This window comes from Cyclopterus lumpus, chromosome 1 (genome assembly GCF_009769545.1).
Source record: "Cyclopterus lumpus isolate fCycLum1 chromosome 1, fCycLum1.pri, whole genome shotgun sequence".
Taxonomy (NCBI): Eukaryota; Metazoa; Chordata; class Actinopteri; order Perciformes; family Cyclopteridae; genus Cyclopterus; species Cyclopterus lumpus.
Window position 1 is genome coordinate 27,068,986 of NC_046966.1, and position 22,953 is coordinate 27,091,938.

The 22,953-nt window shown below is 45.0% G+C and overlaps 1 pseudogene; it reads right to left on the minus strand.

Annotated features, from left to right (window-relative positions):
- LOC117729401 overlaps positions 1 to 22,953 on the minus strand; it is a 32,280-nt pseudogene continuing 9,327 nt past the window's right edge.

The following is a 22,953-nucleotide window of genomic DNA, read 5'->3' on the forward strand; positions in this document are numbered from 1 at the left end:
AAAGGATTGTGGGTAAACTTTATTAACTTTATTGATATTATTAATGTTACATGGATATAGTCTGGAAGAGAAATCAGATGAAACTTCAGGAGGATTATGGGCGCTGATCCCTGAAGCTCTGGACTCAGATCATCGCGAAGTTTAACCACTGCAGGAGGAAGACAGAGAAACCGGGTCAGCTGCTGGATCCTGGTGGGGACCAGGTTCTGGACCAGGTTCTGGACCAGGTTCTGGTTCTGCAGACCCTGAATGTGTTCAACAGAGCGTTCTGTTCTCACCTGAGTGAAGTCGAGCTCGATGGAGCCGCTGTCGTGAGCGTCCAGCTTCTTAAAGATCTCTGAGGAGGAAGAGGAGTCACATGTTGAAGAAAGTGGAGAACGTGCAGAACATACAGAACTTGGAGAACGTGCAGAACATGCAGAATGTGGAGAATGTATAAAACGTGCAGAACATGCTGAATGTTCTCCATGTACTCACTGAACATCATCTCCAGCCTCATCAGACATCCAGTGAAGTTGTCGAAGTCGATGGTCATGTCGGGGTCCGAGTATCGAGCCACCAGCAGCTGGTAGATGGCGTTGTTGAGAGTGAACCCTGGAGGAGCAGAACCATCATCATCATCATCACCATCATCATCATCATAATCACCATCATCACCATCATCACATCACCATCATCACCATCATCATCATCGTCACCATCATCATCATCATAATCACCATCATCATCATCATCACATCACCATCATCATCATCATCATCATCATAATCACCATCATCATCATCACCATCATCATCATCATAATCACCATCATCACCATCATCACATCACCATCATCACCATCATCATCATCGTCACCATCATCATCATCATAATCACCATCATCATCATCATCATCATCACATCACCATCATCATCATCATCATCATCATAATCACCATCATCATCATCACCATCATCATCATCATAATCACCATCATCATCATCATCATCATCACATCACCATGATCCCTAACATCATCATCATCATCATAATCACCATCATCATCACCATCATCACCATCATCACATCACCATCATCATCATCACCATCATCATCATCACCATCAACATCATCACATCACCATGATCCCTAACATCATCATCATCATCATCATCATCATAATCACCATCACCATCATCACACCACCATCATCCCTAACATCACCATCATCCCTAACATCATCATCATCCCTAACATCATCATCATCATCACCATCACCATCATCACACCACCATCACCATCATCACATCACCATCATCATCATCACCATCATCAACATCATCACATCACCATGATCCCTAACATCATCATCATCATCATAATCACCATCATCACACCACCATCATCCCTAACATCACCATCATCATCATCACCATCATCACACCACCATCATCCCTAACATCACCATCATCATCATCATCACCATCACACCACCATCATCCCTAACATCATCATCATCATCATCATCACCATCATCATCATAATCACCATCATCACACCACCATCATCCCTAACATCATCATCATCATCAGCATCATCACACAAAGAACATGTCACAGGAGAGAAACCAGAAGAAGAACCTCTTCCTCTCATTATAACAGAGGACTCCTGTACTAACTTTAGTCTGTCCTCATTATAACAGAGGACTCCTGTACTAACTTTAGTCTGTCCTCATTATAACAGAGGACTCCTGTACTAACTTTAGTCTGTCCTCATTATAACAGAGGACTCCTGTACTAACTTTAGTCTGTCCTCATTATAACAGAGGACTCCTGTACTAACTTTAGTCTGTCCTCATTATAACAGAGGACTCCTGTACTAACTTTAGTCTGTCCTCATTATAACAGAGGACTCCTGTACTAACTTTAGTCTGTCCTCATTATAACAGAGGACTCCTGTACTAACTTTAGTCTGTCCTCATTATAACAGAGGACTCCTGTACTAACTTTAGTCTGTCCTCATTATAACAGAGGACTCCTGTACTAACTTTAGTCTGTCCTCATTATAACAGAGGACTCCTGTACTAACTTTAGTCTGTCCTCATTATAACAGAGGACTCCTGTACTAACTTTAGTCTGTCCTCATTATAACAGAGGACTCCTGTACTAACTTTAGTCTGTCCTCAATATAACAGAGGACTCCTGTACTAACTTTAGTCTGTCCTCATTATAACAGAGGACTCCTGTACTAACTTTAGTCCGTCCTCTGTCCTCAATATAACATAGGACTCCTGTACTAACTTTAGTCTGTCCTCATTATAACAGAGGACTCCTGTACTAACTTTAGTCTGTCCTCATTATAACAGAGGACTCCTGTACTAACTTTAGTCCGTCCTCTGTCCTCAATATAACAGAGGACTCCTGTACTAACTTTAGTCTGTCCTCATTATAACAGAGGACTCCTGTACTAACTTTAGTCCGTCCTCTGTCCTCAATATAACAGAGGACTCCTGTACTAACTTTAGTCTGTCCTCAATATAACATAGGACTCCTGTACTAACTTTAGTCTGTCCTCAATATAACAGAGGACTCCTGTACTAACTTTAGTCTGTCCTCATTATAACAGAGGACTCCTGTACTAACTTTAGTCTGTCGTCATTATAACAGAGGACTCCTGTACTAACTTTAGTCTGTCCTCATTATAACAGAGGACTCCTGTACTAACTTTAGTCCGTCCTCTGTCCTCAATATAACATAGGACTCCTGTACTAACTTTAGTCTGTCCTCATTATAACAGAGGACTCCTGTACTAACTTTAGTCTGTCCTCATTATAACAGAGGACTCCTGTACTAACTTTAGTCTGTCCTCATTATAACAGAGGACTCCTGTACTAACTTTAGTCCGTCCTCTGTCCTCAATATAACAGAGGACTCCTGTACTAACTTTAGTCTGTCCTCATTATAACAGAGGACTCCTGTACTAACTTTAGTCTGTCCTCATTATAACAGAGGACTCCTGTACTAACTTTAGTCTGTCCTCAATATAACAGAGGACTCCTGTACTAACTTTAGTCTGTCCTCAATATAACAGAGGACTCCTGTACTAACTTTAGTCTGTCCTCATTATAACAGAGGACTCCTGTACTAACTTTAGTCTGTCGTCATTATAACAGAGGACTCCTGTACTAACTTTAGTCTGTCCTCATTATAACAGAGGACTCCTGTACTAACTTTAGTCTGTCCTCATTATAACAGAGGACTCCTGTACTAACTTTAGTCCGTCCTCTGTCCTCAATATAACAGAGGACTCCTGTACTAACTTTAGTCTGTCCTCATTATAACAGAGGACTCCTGTACTAACTTTAGTCTGTCCTCATTATAACAGAGGACTCCTGTACTAACTTTAGTCTGTCCTCATTATAACAGAGGACTCCTGTACTAACTTTAGTCTGTCCTCATTATAACAGAGGACTCCTGTACTAACTTTAGTCCATCCTCAATATAACAGAGGACTCCTGTACTAACTTTAGTCCATCCTCAATATAACAGAGGATTCCTGTACTAACTTTAGTCTGTCCTCATTATAACAGAGGACTCCTGTACTAACTTTAGTCCATCCTCAATATAACAGAGGACTCCTGTACTAACTTTAGTCTGTCCTCATTATAACAGAGGACTCCTGTACTAACTTTAGTCCATCCTCAATATAACAGAGGATTCCTGTACTAACTTTAGTCTGTCCTCATTATAACAGAGGATTCATGTACTAACTTTAGTCTGTCCTTATTATAACAGAGGACTCCTGTACTAACTTTAGTCTGTCCTCATTATAACAGAGGACTCCTGTACTAACTTTAGTCCATCCTTATTATAACAGAGGACTCCTGTACTAACTTTAGTCCGTCCTCATTATAACAGAGGACTCCTGTACTAACTTTAGTCCGTCCTCAATATAACAGAGGACTCCTGTGCTAACTTTAGTCCGTCCTCAACATAACAGAGGACTCCTGTACTAACTTTAGTCTGTCCTCATTATAACAGAGGACTCCTGTGCTAACTTTAGTCCGTCCTCATTATAACAGAGGACTCCTGTGTTAACTTTAGTCCGTCCTCAACATAACAGAGGACTCCTGTGCTAACTTTAGTCCGTCCTCAACATAACAGAGGACTCCTGTGCTAACTTTAGTCCGTCCTCAACATAACAGAGGACTCCTGTGCTAACTTTAGTCCGTCCTCATTATAACAGAGGACTCCTGTGTTAACTTTAGTCCGTCCTCAACATAACAGAGGACTCCTGTGCTAACTTTAGTCCGTCCTCATTGTAACAGAGGACTCCTGTGCTAACTTTAGTCTGTCCTCATTATAACAGAGGATTCCTGTACTAACTTTAGTCTGTCCTTATTATAACAGAAGAAGAAGACAGTGAGGCAAAGGAGGTTTGCTCCCTGGTAGAACCCTCAGACCCGCGACCTAAAGCAAACTTTACGAAAGCTTTAAAGTATATGGCGTTCCACCAATTTAGAATAATCTGGACACAAGCTTCTGTTCTTGAACCAGTTTTATATATATATATCCTTCTTTTAGGCAATATTATCATACAACACTCCATACACTCTCATTGTTATGCAGATGATACTCAATTCGATCTATCAATCAAACCAGAGGAAGTTAGATTGAGAAGTTTGTAAAGTTCCCGAAATCTCAGACTCACAGATCAATCAGATCTTCAGATCACAGATATCATGAATGTATGAAGTTCAAATATACTAAAACAAACAGCTTCTTCTAGTTGTTCTGGACCTCTGATTCCACAATGTGTCTTATCAGAGTTCATGATGATGATGGACGAGAAGGAACTGACCTGCGTCTTTGAAGGCCACTCTCATCTCTGGAGTGCTCATCGTTCCTGAGTTATCAGTGTCATTCTTCTTGTAGATGGTCTGAAGACACACACACACACACGGCTAAGTGTTGATCTCTGTCTTCAGGTGAGTTCAGGTGTTTGGCAATGAAGGTCAAAGGTCACACAGGTCTTACCAGGTATCTCTGCACCTTCTTCCACAGAGTGGCGAACTCCCCGAGTCCGAGCTTCCCGTTCCCGCTGTCCTGCTCGGCAGTTAAGATAAAGCATGCTGCCGCGTTGTGTCGAGTTTCATTTGTTTGTTTACAGTAACAGACGTAACTAATATTAATATAATAATAACAATAATGATAATAATGTCTGTTTCCATTATTGATTCACTTTGAACAGGATACGTCCATCAGGTTCACCATGACCCTGCAGGTCTCCAGACTGAAGCCGTCCGTCTTTATGTCGGTTCCTATGAAGAAGTGACAGACAGGTAGGTCAACAACATCACCTGTCCTCTTACCCACAATACAAAAGGTGAACAGGTAAACAGGTGAACAGGTAAACAGGTAAACAGGTAAACAGGTAAACAGGTGAACAGGTGAACAGGTGATCAGGTGAACAGGTGAACAGGTGAACAGGTGATCAGGTGAACAGGTAAACAGGTAAACAGGTGAACAGGTGATCAGGTGAACAGGTGAACAGGTGAACAGGTAAACAGGTAAACAGGTAAACAGGTAAACAGGTGAACAGGTGAACAGGTGATCAGGTGAACAGGTGAACAGGTAAACAGGTGAACAGGTGATCAGGTGAACAGGTAAACAGGTAAACAGGTAAACAGGTGAACAGGTGATCAGGTGAACAGGTGATCAGGTGAACAGGTGAACAGGTAAACAGGTGAACAGGTGATCAGGTGAACAGGTAAACAGGTAAACAGGTAAACAGGTGAACAGGTGATCAGGTGAACAGGTGATCAGGTGAACAGGTGAACAGGTGAACAGGTGAACAGGTGATCAGGTGAACAGGTGAGTAGCCGGACTCACGTTTGCATACAATCTTGTTCATGATGGTCTTCAGCTCCAGTGCAGAGATCTCCATGTCCTGAAACAGCAGTTTTTAGAGGACTGTGGGATCAGCCAGGACTCTGCTCTGATTGGCCCCCATCACACGGAAGTGATGTCATACTTACATCTCCGGCGAGTTTGGTGAAGAGGCCTCTGAACCCTGCGTCCACCTCTTCATCTGACACGGTTTCCTGAAGACAATCACCACAGCAACAGTAACAACGTTAACAATAAACTTTATTTAAATAGTTAAGTTCAAACAGGTTTTTATATTTTTCTACATAATGACCTCAAATGAATCGCTCAATGCGCTCTGAACATCAAATAAACGTTCATCTCCACTAAAATATTCAGTTCACTGTGACAGAAGGTTTGAATCTGACATTTAATAACTGATGAATTCTTAATTTAAACACCACTGAATTCCTTGTGTATTTATATTTCATATTCATAACAACTGCTTCATTTAAATGTTCACATCGTTTATAACTTGTTCTCAGAATTCTGTTGATGGGTCAGACGGTAAAATATCCAGAAGTACTCACGTCTTCTAGCTCAGCGTTGACGGGGTCATCGCACGGTCTGACGGACAGAGACGGAACCATTAGAACACAGTGAGAACCCAGACTCCAGGTCTTAGAAGGTTTAAGAGGCGTTTGATGACCACAGGACAGAGAAGGAACCGTTAGAACACAGTGAGAACCCAGACTCCAGGTCTCAGAAGGTTTAAGAGGCGTTTGATGACCACAGGACAGAGAAGGAACCGTGAGAACCCAGACTCCAGGTCTAAGAAGGTTTAAGAGGCTTTTGAGGACCACAGGACAGAGAAGGAACCGTTAGAACACAGTGAGAACCCAGACTCCAGGTCTCAGAAGGTTTAAGAGGCTTTTGAGGACCACAGGACAGAGAAGGAACCGTTAGAACACAGTGAGAACCCAGACTCCATGTCTAAGAAGGTTTAAGAGGCGTTTGAGGACCACAGGACAGAGAAGGAACCGTTAGAACACAGTGAGAACCCAGACTCCAGGTCTCAGAAGGTTTAAGAGGCTTTTGAGGACCACAGGACAGAGAAGGAACCGTTAGAACACAGTGAGAACCCAGACTCCAGGTCTAAGAAGGTTTAAGAGGCTTTTGAGGACCACAGGACAGAGAAGGAACCGTTAGAACACAGTGAGAACCCAGACTCCAGGTCTCAGAAGGTTTAAGAGGCTTTTGAGGACCACAGGACAGAGAAGGAACCGTTAGAACACAGTGAGAACCCAGACTCCATGTCTAAGAAGGTTTAAGAGGCGTTTGAGGACCACAGGACAGAGAAGGAACCGTTAGAACACAGTGAGAACCCAGACTCCAGGTCTCAGAAGGTTTAAGAGGCTTTTGAGGACCACAGGACAGAGAAGGAACCGTTAGAACACAGTGAGAACACAGACTCCAGGTCTCAGAAGGTCTAAGAGGCTTTTGAGGACCACAGGACAGAGAAGGAACCGTTAGAACACAGTGAGAACCCAGACTCCAGGTCTCAGAAGGTCTAAGAGGCGTTTGATGACCACAGGACAGAGAAGGAACCGTTAGAACACAGTGAGAACCCAGACTCCAGGTCTAAGAAGGTTTAAGAGGCTTTTGAGGACCACAGGACAGAGAAGGAACCGTTAGAACACAGTGAGAACCCAGACTCCAGGTCTCAGAAGGTTTAAGAGGCGTTTGATGACCACAGGACAGAGAAGGAACCGTTAGAACACAGTGAGAACCCAGACTCCAGGTCTAAGAAGGTTTAAGAGGCTTTTGAGGACCACAGGACAGAGAAGGAACCGTTAGAACACAGTGAAAACCCAGACTCCAGGTCTCAGAAGGTTTAAGAGGCTTTTGAGGACCACAGGACAGAGAAGGAACCGTTAGAACACAGTGAGAACCCAGACTCCAGGTCTAAGAAGGTTTAAGAGGCTTTTGAGGACCACAGGACAGAGAAGGAACCGTTAGAACACAGTGAAAACCCAGACTCCAGGTCTCAGAAGGTTTAAGAGGCTTTTGAGGACCACAGGACAGAGAAGGAACCGTTAGAACACAGTGAGAACCCAGACTCCATGTCTAAGAAGGTTTAAGAGGCGTTTGAGGACCACAGGACAGAGAAGGAACCGTTAGAACACAGTGAGAACCCAGACTCCAGGTCTAAGAAGGTCTAAGAGGCTTTTGATGACCACAGGACAGAGATGGAACCGTTAGAACACAGTGAGAACCCAGACTCCAGGTCTCAGAAGGTTTAAGAGGCGTTTGAGGACCACAGGACAGAGAAGGAACCGTTAGAACACAGTGAGAACCCACAGGACAGAGAAGGAACCGTTAGAACACAGTGAGAACCCAGACTTCAGGTCTCAGAAGGTTTAAGAGGCGTTTGAGGACCACAGGACAGAGAAGGAACCGTTAGAACACAGTGAGAACCCAGACTCCAGGTCTAAGAAGGTTTAAGAGGCTTTTGAGGACCACAGGACAGAGAAGGAACCGTTAGAACACAGTGAGAACCCAGACTCCAGGTCTCAGAAGGTTTAAGAGGCGTTTGATGACCACAGGACAGAGAAGGAACCGTTAGAACACAGTGAGAACCCAGACTCCAGGTCTAAGAAGGTTTAAGAGGCTTTTGAGGACCACAGGACAGAGAAGGAACCGTTAGAACACAGTGAAAACCCAGACTCCAGGTCTCAGAAGGTTTAAGAGGCTTTTGAGGACCACAGGACAGAGAAGGAACCGTTAGAACACAGTGAGAACCCAGACTCCAGGTCTAAGAAGGTTTAAGAGGCTTTTGAGGACCACAGGACAGAGAAGGAACCGTTAGAACACAGTGAAAACCCAGACTCCAGGTCTCAGAAGGTTTAAGAGGCTTTTGAGGACCACAGGACAGAGAAGGAACCGTTAGAACACAGTGAGAACCCAGACTCCATGTCTAAGAAGGTTTAAGAGGCGTTTGAGGACCACAGGACAGAGAAGGAACCGTTAGAACACAGTGAGAACCCAGACTCCAGGTCTAAGAAGGTCTAAGAGGCTTTTGATGACCACAGGACAGAGATGGAACCGTTAGAACACAGTGAGAACCCAGACTCCAGGTCTCAGAAGGTTTAAGAGGCGTTTGAGGACCACAGGACAGAGAAGGAACCGTTAGAACACAGTGAGAACCCACAGGACAGAGAAGGAACCGTTAGAACACAGTGAGAACCCAGACTCCAGGTCTCAGAAGGTTTAAGAGGCGTTTGAGGACCACAGGACAGAGAAGGAACCGTTAGAACACAGTGAGAACCCACAGGACAGAGAAGGAACCGTTAGAACACAGTGAGAACCCAGACTTCAGGTCTCAGAAGGTTTAAGAGGCGTTTGAGGACCACAGGACAGAGAAGGAACCGTTAGAACACAGTGAGAACCCAGACTCCAGGTCTCAGAAGGTTTAAGAAGCGTTTGAGGACCACAGGACAGACTGTGGACCTGAGACTGAGCAAGACGGGGTCTTACACGGTCTCGGTCTGCTTCTCGGAGAACACCCGGATGCAGAAGTCCCCGTTGAGGTGCGGTTCGAAGGTGGAAGGGACCACCAGGTATTCTCCAGGCGGCAGCTTGAAGCGCGTGCTGACCTCACGCAAGTTGATGAAGGTTTCTGACTTCGCCGTCTGAGCGTGAGTAAGGAAGAAGTTCTTGTCCAGGTGCACCTCCCTCTGCCCGTAGAACTGAGGGGACAACGGCCAATCAGACAACGGTGGTTGGGCCAATACAAATGGTCTTCACGTCCCTTCAGGTGGTTTCTATTGATTTCTTTAAGAACGTTGAGTCATCAGGTGTTTTATATGAATCCATTAAAAAAAACTCTCTGATGGTGCTTTTAAGGACCCTCTGACGTCTGAGCTTTAACGTGTCAGCTGAGAAAAAGGGACTTCCTTGAAGGAACAGTTCCACATTTAGATAAATCTTCTGAGAGTCAGAAGTTCAAATTGATGTCTGTACAGCAGCTGGTTAGCTTAGCTTAGCATAAAGATGCCATAAAAGACATTTCCTGACTTTCAACTTTTTTTTTGGAGCACATTTGAAGAGAAGATATTGACTATCGATCGATCTGAAGACCGCTGAAAGCTAAATGATAAAATATGCACCCGCATTATCATGACATCATTACATCATCACCACGGTAACACAGCAAAGCTTCTTCACCCCATTATTAAAGAGATGGATTTAAAAGTGGGAGGAGTTTGACCTTTGTCCTGCAGGTGTAATTGTCGGCAGCCAGAACTCACCTGTTTTGGAACCTGAAGAAAAACACAAGACAAGACCATTGTTACTGGAGGATGAACCTTAAGTTAAGTCTTCATCTGATCCGGTTCTCACCTCGTAGATGGCGAAGCCGACAGTGTGCATGTCCTCTCCTTGTTTACGGAGCTTCCGGCGGTTCTTCTGGATCAGACCAACCACGAAGCTGCAGCCCACCTCGCCATCGCCCGGGTCGTCGTCCTCCTCCTCCAGCCGGATCACGAACTGAGGGTTCATCCAGAACGTGTCTGCAGAGGGTCAGGGTTAGGTCTGATCAGAGGGGTCCCCCAGACCAGGTCTTGGGTACTGGAACTGTAAGTACTTACAGGGGTTGTTCCTGCAGCCTCCGGCGGTGGACCCTCTCCTCCAGGTGCCGTCGAACTTGCTGACGCTCCAGTGTTTGACGGAGTCGTCGTCGATGGTGTCGGGGGTCAGAGTGCACACCTCCACCCGGTTGTAGTTACGCGAAAACTCGCTGAAGGACATCCTGTAGAGATAGTAAAGAGAGGAGCTCTCACTCTGCAGCTGGAAACACCAGCATCACCACGTCACTGCGGCTACTACCCACCAGAACTCTCCGTCCTCTGCGTTGGCGTGGGGACAGTCTCCCTGCACGTATTTCCACTCAGACGATCTGTACGAGCATAAAAATACAAATGATAACAAGAAGACAGGGACCCACTAAACCAGCAGATGGTCTGCTGGTCCACGGTGAGACCGGTTATCCCCCCTCTCTTCTGGTCTCAGTTTGTCTTAATCTAATCTGGATTATGATATATTGAGTGTTCTGATAAATGAAAAGGTTCAATGAGAAAGGCCTTCGTGAGGTGATCGGTTTCATTGGTTCTGACAAATACTCATATAACCTAAGGTTATTATAGAGTCCGTATCCTCCTGATCTTCTTTAGAGAAAGAAAGAATGCATATAGAAGGTTAAACGTACTGTGTTTGTGTTTGAGTGTGTGCTTGGTTCGTTTACCCGTCGCTCCAGGCTCCAGTCCACTCCACCTGACCCCAGGGGTTCCTGATCCTCACCAGCTTCTCCATCCGGCCGCGGTAGTTCACCTGGACACAAACACAACGTTTCATTCTGCTCTCGTTTCATCTGTTCTTCTTCTCCTGTCATCTGAAGGAAGTGACATCACCTCCACGGCGCCGGTCAGCGAGTAGGCGTGGCCTTTCACCAACTTCTGACGGGTGACGGCCTCCGAGTCTGCGGCGCTGGTGATCTGCAACAAAAGGTGGCGGTTTAGTCATCGTCATCACCAGTCCAAGCTCCAAAAACAAAAGAGATCGGGTCTATGTGGTATCGGGTCTATGTGGTCTCGGGTCTATGTTGTCTCGAATCTACGTAGTCTCGGGTCTATAAGGTCTCGGGTCTATGTTGTCTTGGGTCTACGTGGTCTCGGGTCTACGTGGTCTCGGATCTACGTGGTCTCGGGTCTACGTGGTCTCGGGTCTTTGTGGTGTCGGGTCTACGTGGTCTCGGGTCTACGTGGTCCCGGGTCTACATGGTCTCGGGTCTATGTGGTGTCGGGTTTATGTGGATGACTCACGTCGATGGAGCAGCCCAGCAGCGCTCCGGCCTCCAGGGCCTTCTTGATGATATGGAACAGGTTTGGGGGGGGGGCGTTGGAGGTCAAAGTTCTCTGCGATGCCTCCGGTGAAGTCCTCAAAGCCCTCGGTGGTGGAGCCTCCAGACAAGGCTTCATAGCAGCCGTTGACTCTGTGAGGAACACAGCAGGCCTTAATGAGGAACCACACATGCAGACGATACACTTCTGTTCTGTTCAGAGGCCTCGTGCTTTAGAGTTCATACGCATCCTGCTTTATTCCTCAAAGCATTCTGGGAATAGAAGTAAAATAAAGTAAAATAGAATCCACGCTTTAATGTGTCATGCAGCGACCTGAGACCCCAGACCTGGAGCTAGTCCCGGGGTCTATTTGACAAACAAGGGGACGAAGTCCACCTGGTTCAGAAACACGGTCACATGACCAGACGGGCTGGAATCACGGCAGCAGGTGAGAACAAACGTGTATTATGAGGAGAAAAGGCAGAGGATCTGTAGTGTTCTGATATCACAGTGTTATTGATAGAAGTGAAGCCAGCACTTCACCATGAGACTCAAAGAGGTACGGACAGAACGTAGATGCCCTCCCTCGGCCGCTTCCACCAGCAGTGATTTGTGAACAGAAGGTTATCGGGTTGAGTCCCTGTCGGTCTTACTTGGCGTAGGCCTTCTCCAGCAGGGCGCTCCAGAACTCCCTCCCCTCCGCCGAGTGGACGAACAGCAGCTCTCCGTCTTTGACTGGCAGGCGGTCGTCGATCACCACGTCCACCCACTCACCGTACTGCCAGAACTGAGACGGGAGCAAACACTGATGAATGTCTGCCTTAGTGGTCTGAATTCTTCTTCCGGTCTAGACTGTCTACACTGAGACGGTCTACACACAGACAGTCTACACTCAGACGGTCTACACTCAAACGTCTACACTTACGGTCTACACTCAGACAGTCTACACTGAGACGGTCTACACTCAGACTGTGTACACACAGACTGTCTACACTCAGACTGTGTACACACAGACAGTCTACACTCAGACGGTCTACACTCAAACGTCTACACTTACGGTCTACACTCAGACAGTCTACACTGAGACGGTCTACACTCAGACTGTGTACACACAGACTGTCTACACTCAGACTGTGTACACACAGACAGTCTACACTCAGACGGTCTACACTCAAACGTCTACACTTACGGTCTACACTCAAACAGTCTACACTTACTGTCTACACTCAGACAGTCTACACTGAGATGTCTGACTTAGTGGTCTGAATTCTTCTTCCGGTCTCCATCTTTTAAAATGATTCACTTACTTCTTTATTCTGTCTGGTTTTGAGAAATATATAAACAAACTTTGAATAAGAAACGCCTCCAAACCTCCAACTATGACCTCTAAGAAATGTCTGTTTGGTTTCCTGTCAAGCAAAACTACTCTCGGCCCTCATGTTCAGGAACTTTAGTTCATGCTTCATCACAGATGTGCAAGGTCTCCTCTGTAGAGAGAGACTCTACCAAAGGTTCCACTGAGAAACATCAAACCACAATAGAACTGAAAGTTAGAGCTGAACGTTTCCACCTGTGTAAATCACAACTCGTCAACAGGAAGTCTTATTCGTTGGCACCCGCATGGAGGATGTGAGCTAATGGTGGAAGCTTCAGTTCTGAAGAACCGGGTCACCAAGTGGTTGAGAGACATCATTGTTGTCTCTAGAGTGTGAATCAGTTCATCATTAGTTGTGGAGTTCTACAGGGTTCAATGTTGGGTCCCATGTTATTTTACTTCCACCTACGAATGGCTGCAAACATATTTACTAAAGTTTAAGTTCTGCTCTCAATCCGAATCGAAGGTTTATCCGCAGGTAACCAGCAGTGTTAGCTACTCATTGACTAAAACTTCCCGTCCATCATGAAGGGAAGTTACCTTCAATAAAGTCGATACTGACTGCTTGTTTACATACTTAACAGTACTAATGTCCTGTTGTGTTACCTGGAAGTGGAAGATGCCGGCGTAGTCGTCACCAAAGCTCTGGTCGGTGGGCACGACTCTGGCCATCACATACTCATTCAGCGTCAGCGAGGCGATGGCTGCCAACAGCCAGCAGTCACCTGGATGGACAAGAAAACACCTGAAACAGACTCCTGATGATGTATCTGTTCTCAAGATGGAGATGTGGTGGAGATAAGGTCTACACTCAGATGGTCTACACTCAGACAGTCTACACTGAGACGACCTACACAGACGGTCTACACTGAGAGGGTCTACACTCAGACGGTCTACACTCAGACTATGTACACTCAGACTGTCTACACTGAGACGGTCTACACACAGACAGTCTACAATCAGACGGTCTACACTTACGGTCTACACTCAGACAGTCTACACTGAGGGTGTCTACACTCAGACGGTCTACACTCAGACAGTCTACACTCAGACGGTCTACACTGAGACGGTCTACACTCAGACTGTGTACACACAGACAGTCTACACTCAGACTGTCTACACTCAAACAGTCTACACTCAGACAGTCTACACTGAGGGTGTCTACACTCAGACTGTGTACACTCAGACTGTCTACACTGAGACGGTCTACACTCAGACAGTCTACACTGAGACGGTCTACACTCAGACTGTGTACACACAGACAGTCTACACTCAGACTGTCTACACTCAAACAGTCTACACTCAGACAGTCTACACTGAGGGTGTCTACACTCAGACTGTGTACACTGAGACTGTCTACACTGAGACAGGCTACACACAGACAGTATACACTCAGACGGTCTACACTCAAACGTCTACACTTACGGTCTACACTCAGACAGTCTACACTCACAGTATCCACTGAGACGGTCTACACAGACTGTCTACACTGAAACGGTCTAGACTTAGACAGTCTACACTGAGGGTGTCTACACTCAGACTGTGTACACTCAGACAGTCTACACTGAGACGGTCTACACTCAAACAGTCTACACTTACTGTCTACACTCAGACAGTCTACACTGAGGGTGTCTACACTCAGACTGTGTACACAGACAGTCTACACTCAAACAGTCTATACTTACAGTCTACACTCAGACAGTCTACACTGAGGGTGTCTACACTCAGACTGTCTACACTGAGACAGTCTACACTCAGACTGTCTACACTCAGACTGTGTACACTCAGACTGTCTACACTCAAACAGTCTACACTCAGACAGTCTACACTGAGGGTGTCTACACTCAGACGGTCTACACTTACGGTCTACACTCAGACAGTATACACTGAGGGTGTCTACACTCAGACTGTGTACACTCAGACTGTCTACACTGAGACAGTCTACACAGACAGTATACACTCAGACAGTCTACACTCAAACGTCTACACTTACGGTCTACACTCAGACAGTCTACACTGAGGGTGTCTACACTCAGACGGTCTACACTCAGGCAGTCTACTCTCAGACGGTCTACACTGAGACGGTCTACACTCAGACTGTGTACACACAGACAGTCTACACTCAGACTGTCTACACTCAAACAGTCTACACTCACAGTCTACACTGAGACGGTCTACACAGACTGTCTACACTGAAACGGTCTAGACTTAGACAGTCTACACTGAGGGTGTCTACACTAAGCCCGTGTACACAGACGGTCTACACTTAAACTGTCTACACTCAGACAGTCTACACTGAGGGTGTCTACACTCAGACTGTGTACACTCAGACTGTGTACACAGACAGTCTACACGCAAACGGTCTATACTTACAGTCTACACTCAGACAGTCTACACTCAGACAGTCTACACTGAGACAGTCTACACTCAGACAGTCTACACTGAGGGTGTCTACACTCAGACTATGTACACTCAGACTGTCTACACTGAGACAGTCTACACACAGACAGTATACACTCAGACAGTCTACACTCAAACAGTCTACACTCAGACAGTCTACACTGAGGGTGTCTACACTCAGACTATGTACACTCAGACTGTCTACACTGAGACGGTCTACATACAGACAGTCTACACTCAGACGGTCTACACTTACGGTCTACACTCAGACAGTCTACACTGAGGGTGTCTACACTCAGACTGTGTACACTCAGACTGTCTACACTGAGACAGTCTACACACAGACAGTATACACTCAGACAGTCTACACTCAAACAGTCTACACTCAGACAGTCTACACTGAGGGTATCTACACTCAGACTATGTACACTCAGACTGTCTACACTGAGACGGTCTACACACAGACAGTCTACACTCAGACGGTCTACACTGAGGGTGTCTACACTCAGACTGTGTACACTCAGACTGTCTACACTGAGACAGTCTACACACAGACAGTATACACTCAAACAGTCTACACTCAAACGTCTACACTTACGGTCTACACTCAGACAGTCTACACTCACAGTCTACACTGAGATGGTCTACACAGACTGTCTACACTGAAACGGTCTAGACTTAGACAGTCTACACTGAGGGTGTCTACACTCAGACTGTGTACACTCAGACCGTGTACACAGACAGTCTACACTCAAACGGTCTACACTAAGACAGTCTACACTGAGGGTGTCTACACTCAGACTGTGTACACTCAGACCGTGTACACAGACAGTCTACACTCAAACGGTCTACACTAAGACAGTCTACACTGAGGGTGTCTACACTCAGACTGTCTACACTCAGACAGTCTACACTCAGACAGTCTACACTCAGACTGTGTACACTCAGACTGTGTACACAGACAGTCTACACTCAAACGGTCTATACTTACAGTCTACACTCAGACAGTCTACACGGAGGGTGTCTACACTCAGACTGTCTACACTGAGACAGTCTACACTGAGACGGTCTACACTCAGACTGTGTACACTCAGACTGTGTACACAGACAGTCTACACTCAAACGGTCTATACTTACAGTCTACACTCAGACAGTCTACACTGAGGGTGTCTACACTCAGACTGTCTACACTGAGACAGTCTACACTGAGACGGTCTACACTCAGACTGTGTACACACAGACTGTCTACACTGAGACGGTCTACACTCAAACAGTCTACACTTACTGTCTACACTGAGACAGTCTACACTGAGACGGTCTACACTCAGACTGTCTACACTGAGACTGTCTACACTGAGACGGTCTACACTCAAACAGTCTACACTTACTGTCTACACTCAGACAGTCTACACTCAGACTGTCTACACTGAGACTGTCTACACTGAGACGGTCTACACTCAGACTGTGTACACTCAGACTGTCTACACTGAGACGGTCTACACTCAAACAGTCTACACTTACTGTCTACACTCAGACAGTCTACACTGAGATGTCTGACTTAGTGGTCTGAATTCTTCTTCCGGTCTCCATCTTTTAAAATGATTCACTTACTTCTTTATTCTGTCTGGTTTTGAGAAATATATAAACAAACTTTGAATAAGAAACGCCTCCAAACCTCCAACTATGACCTCTAAGAAATGTCTGTTTGGTTTCCTGTCAAGCAAAACTACTCTCGGCCCTCATGTTCAGGAACTTTAGTTCATGCTTCATCACAGATGTGCAAGGTCTCCTCTGTAGAGAGAGACTCTACCAAAGGTTCCACTGAGAAACATCAAACCACAATAGAACTGAAAGTTAGAGCTGAACGTTTCCACCTGTGTAAATCACAACTCGTCAACAGGAAGTCTTATTCGTTGGCACCCGCATGGAGGATGTGAGCTAATGGTGGAAGCTCAGTGTATTCAGATTTATTTTATTATATTATATGTTATTATTCATGAAGCCGCCTGCAGACTGTTCTCTACTCTCACCACAAATATTCACTGCAAGTTTAAATGTATCTCTGGCCTGTTGTAGCTGAGAGGTCTCACTCTGAACTAAATTCCTGGACTGACCAACTTTTCTACATGCAGAGACAAATCTTTACTGTCAAGTTTCTCAACAACAGAGTCTGTGGTTTAGTGCTGGTGAGTCACCCACCACACCATCCAGAGGGTGTGTGTGTGTGTGTGTGTGTGTGTGTGTGTGTGTGTGTGAGCTCAGGGTGTGTCCTCATTGGTTAACAGCACATATCTTCACCCCCTCTCTCTCTGATGTTTGTCTTTGGCTCTCTAACAATAGCTGGCAGGCCTCTTCCTGCTCAGCCAGCGCAGATCCTCAGCCGGTTCTCATTAAGGTTCTGCTGTAAACACGGTCGGTTCTGTCGGTTCTCATGTTCTATAAAATACTTTTTTTACACAACTATAGTATATCAGCGTTGATAATGACTCCAGATCCAGAATCTGTAAATGTGGTTCAGAACCAGAGTCACAGAACCACAACAGCTGACTAACAGTTCTGAGGGGGAACCGCTGTGTTTGGAGAGAACAAAGCTTACAGTTTCAGTTCAGTCATGGGGGGCTGTCTGACAGCACTGTAGAGAGGAAACAGGGACTGTGGTGTGTTCAGGGACAGTCTGATGGTCTGGAGGCTGTTGTGTGTTGAGGGACAGTCTGACAGCATGTGTTCAGTGGTGTGTTCAGGGACAGTCTGACAGCATGTGTTCAGTGGTGTGTTCAGGCACAGTCTGACAGCATGTGTTCAGTGGTGTGTTCAGGCACAGTCTGACAGCATGTGTTCAGTGGTGTGTTCAGGGACAGTCTGACAGCATGTGTTCAGTGGTGTGTTCAGGCACAGTCTGACAGCATGTGTTCAGTGGTGTGTTCAGGGACAGTCTGACAGCATGTGTTCAGTGGTGTGTTCAGGGACAGTCTGACAGCATGTGTTCAGTGGTGTGTTCAGGCACAGTCTGACAGCATGTGTTCAGTGGTGTGTTCAGGGACAGTCTGACAGCATGTGTTCAGTGGTGTGTTCAGGCACAGTCTGACAGCATGTGTTCAGTGGTGTGTTCAGGGACAGTGAGGAAAACTCACCTAGCGCTCCCTGGCAGATATCGGTTCTGGTGGCTCCGCCCACAATGAACTCAGGATTAGAGGCGATTTCCTAAAGACAAGAACGGATCAGAAGCACGAAAGATATTATCACACATACTGTTAATAATAAGTACTTTAAATAATACTCATACACTGTCTGTAATACTGAGATACTTTCAGTGATACTCAAATACTGTAAGTATTACTGAGATAATGTTGAAATACTTTGATACAGTCAATAATATTCACATACTGTTAGAAACTCTCAAATATTGACAGCAATACTCACATATCTAATACTCAGATACTTTAAATAATACTCATATACTACTTAATAATACGTACATGCTGTCAGTATTACTCACTCAATAAGATACTGTTAACAATACAATGTGCAAGTACCTTAACTTCAGCTCAGTACTCTAGTAAATGTACTAGTACACAGTATCTTTAACTTGTACATCACTACAGAATATCACTGTCTATTAAAAAGTATGTTTTAATCTGTCTGTAAAGAGCATCAGGTATCACTCCCTCCTCCCCCTCCTCTTCCTCCTCTCCCTCCTCCCCTCCTCCCCCTCCTCTTCCTCCTCTCCCTCCTCTTCCTCCTCTCCCTCCTCCCCTCCTCCCCCTCCTCTTCCTCCTCTCCCTCCTCTTCCTCCTCTCCCTCCTCTTCCTCATCTTCCTTCTCTCCCTCCTCTCCCTCATCTTCCTCCTCTTCCTCCTCTTCCTCCTTTACCTCCTCTCCCTCCTCTCCCTCCTCTTCCTCCTCTTCCTCCTCTCCCTCCTCTTCCTCCTCTTCCTCCTCCCCCTCCTCTTCCTCCTCCCCCTCCTCTCCCTCCTCTTCCTCCTCTCCCTCATCTTCCTCCTCTTTCTCCTCTTCCTCCTTTACCTCCTCTCCCTCCTCTTCCTCCTCTCCCTCCTCTTCCTCCTCCCCCTCCTCTCCCTCCTCTTCCTCCTCTCCCTCCTCTTCCTCATCTTCCTCCTCTCCCTCCTCTTCCTCCTCTTCCTCCTCCCCCTCCTCTCCCTCCTCTTCCTCCTCTCCCTCATCTTCCTCCTCTCCCTCCTCTTCCTCCTCTTCTGTTCTCAACTTCCAGCCTCTGAAAACATTCAGTGTGATGCATCTACACTCGGACCAGAACAGTACTCTGTGTAGTACACAAAATACTCTGTGTAGTACACAGAGTATTTTGTGTACTACCAAGTGCCTCTAATTGTATTTTACATTATGACTAAACTGCACCGTGTGTTTCATAATTAATGTCCTGGGAAGTTTCCCTTCTCCTCCCTGTGAACCAGCACTGTTTACGACAGCGTAGTGACTCATTGCTGTGGTATTCAGGATCTCTGATGACTCACTGTACTCCTCAGATATTTCATGTGACTTTCATACTCTGCAGAGAATTCACGAAGGAAAGCAAATGCAGAAAGTTTTCATCAGAATATAATTTTATATTAATAATAGCTGTAGCTCATGGGGAGAGTGGTCGTCATGGTAACCACAAGGTAGCCGGTTCAATCCCCGCTCTCCCCAGAGTTCATATTGAAGTGTCCTTTAGCAAGGCACTGAACCCCCAGTTGCTCCTTAATAACTAAGGATGGTCAATGCAGAGAAGAATTTCATATATGTATGTTTATGTAATATGACAATAAAAATAAAATACAACAAATACGGTGTTCATACTACTACTACTGGTACCACTACTACTACTACAACTATGACTACTACAACAACTACTACTACTACTGGTACCACTACTACTACTCCTACTACAAGTACCACTACTACTACTACTACCACAAGTACCACTACTACTACTACTACTACAAGTACCACTACTACTACTACAACTATGACTACTACAACAACTACTACTACTACTGGTATTTCTACGATGACTACTACTACTGGTACCACCACTACTACTACTACTACTACTACTACTACTACTACTACTACTGGTACCACCACTACTACTACTACTACTACTACTACTACTACTACTACTACTGGTACCACCACTACTACTACTACTACTGGTATTTCTACGACGACTACTACTACTGGTACCACTACTACTACTACTACCACTACTACTACTACTACTAATGGTACCACTACTACTACCACTACTACTACTACTACCACTACTACTGCTGCTACTACTACTACTACTACTACTGGTACCACTACTACTACTACTGCTACTACTACTACTGGTACCACTACTACTACTACTACTACTACTACTACTACTGGTACCACTACTACAACTACTATGACAACAACTACTACAACTATGACTACTACAACAACTACTACTACTACTGGTACCATCACTACTACTACTACTACTACTACTACTACTACTACTACTGGTACCACCACTACTACTACTACTGGTATTTCTACGACGACTACTACTACTGGTACCACTACTACAACAACTACTACTACTACTGGTACCACTACTACTACTACTACTACTACTACTACTACTGGTACCACCACTACTACTACCACTACTACTACTACCACTACTACTACCACTACTACCACTACTACTACTACTACTACTACTACTACTGGTACCACCACTACTACTACTACTACTACTACTACTACTACTGGTACCACTACTACTACCACTACTACTACTACCACTACTACTACCACTACCACTACTACTACTACTACTACTGGTACCACTACTACTACCACTACTACTACTACTACTACTACTACTACTACTACTACTGCTGCTACTACTACTACTGCTACTACTACTACTACTACTGGTACCACTACTACTACCACTACTACTACTACCACTACTACTACCACTACCACTACTACTACTACTACTACTGGTACCACTACTACTACTACTACTACTACTACTGGTACCACTACTACAATAACTACTACTACTACTACTGGTACCACCACTACCACTACTACTACTACTACTACTACTACTGCTACTACTACTACTGGTACCACTACTACTACTACTACTACTACTACTACTACTACTGGTACCACTACTACTACCACTACTACTACTACCACTACTACTACCACTACTACCACTACTACTACTACTACTACTACTACTACTGGTACCACCACTACTACTACTACTACTACTACTACTACTACTACTACTGGTACCACTACTACTACCACTACTACTACTACCACTACTACTACCACTACCACTACTACTACTACTACTACTGGTACCACTACTACTACCACTACTACTACTACTACTACTACTACTACTACTACTGCTGCTACTACTACTACTGCTACTACTACTACTACTACTGGTACCACTACTACTACCACTACTACTACTACCACTACTACTACCACTACCACTACTACTACTACTACTACTGGTACCACTACTACTACTACTACTACTACTACTGGTACCACTACTACAATAACTACTACTACTACTACTGGTACCACCACTACCACTACTACTACTACTACTACTACTACTGCTACTACTACTACTGGTACCACTACTACTACTACTACTACTACTACTACTACTGGTACCACTACTACAACTACTATGACAACAACTACTACAACTATGACTACTACAACAACTACTACTTCTACTGGTACCACTACTACAACAACCACTACTACTACTACTCCTACTACAAGTACCACTACTACTACTACAACTATGACTACTACAACAACTACTACTACTACTGGTACCACTACTACTACTCCTACTACAAGTACCACTACTACTACTACAACTATGACTACTACAACAACTACTACTACTACTGGTACCACCACTACTACTACTACCACTACTACTACTACTACTACTACTGGTACCACTACTACTACTACTACTACTACTACTACTGGTACCACTACTACAACTACTATGACAACAACTACTACAACTATGACTACTACAACAACTACTACTTCTACTGGTACCACTACTACAACAACCACTACTACTACTACTCCTACTACAAGTACCACTACTACTACTACAACTATGACTACTACAACAACTACTACTACTACTGGTACCACTACTACTACTCCTACTACAAGTACCACTACTACTACTACAACTATGACTACTACAACAACTACTACTACTACTGGTACCACCACTACTACTACTACTACTGGTATTTCTACGACGACTACTACTACTGGTACCACTATTACTACTACTACTGGTACCACTACTACTACTACAACTATGACTACTACAACAACTACTACTACTACTGGTACCAC